The following is a 597-nucleotide window of genomic DNA, read 5'->3' as shown; positions in this document are numbered from 1 at the left end:
GGCGCCGGTTTCCCCACGCCCGCCAGCCGGGAAGCGGCCAAGCGAGGAGACGCGGCCGTATCTCCCCGCAGTACCCAGTTCTGTACCATACCCCTTGGTGGCAGCCCTGCCTGTACAGTGTATATTCTGTATATAGGGTTCGTGCGTGCGCCTGTGCAATAGCTCTGCAGTGACTGTGGTGGACCGAGGCACTCATGTATAGTAGAAAAGAATAGTTTAAAAGAAAAAAAAAAAAAAAAAATTAAGCCAAGCTGTCTCCTGGTTTTGGGTCTCAGTAGATTCAGTGGTTTGGGAATGGGGTTTCTCTGCAGAGGTGCTGTCGGCACGGGCGCTCGTGGCCCTCGGCGCGGTGGTTTCTCACTCCCCATGAGGCGCCTGTCCAGGGCTCTCGGGATGCATGGAGGCTCCCATCCCCTTTGGCAAACTTCTCCGTAGGGTTCCCTAAGCCCAGCCCTGCCGAGGGCCGCTGGTGCCCGCTGGCTGCTGTGCCTCCCTCTGCCCTACCCGCGGCACGGCCGGCGCAGCGAAGGCTGCAGGGTGCGGGGTCCTGCGGTCAGCAGCCCCTGGGACCAGCCCCGGATCTCGGAGTTCAGGTTT

The sequence above is a fragment of the Egretta garzetta genome, unplaced genomic scaffold, assembly GCF_000687185.1.
Source record: "Egretta garzetta isolate BGI_Z169 unplaced genomic scaffold, ASM68718v1 scaffold636, whole genome shotgun sequence".
NCBI lineage: Eukaryota > Metazoa > Chordata > Aves > Pelecaniformes > Ardeidae > Egretta > Egretta garzetta.
This window is presented reverse-complemented; position numbering follows the sequence as displayed.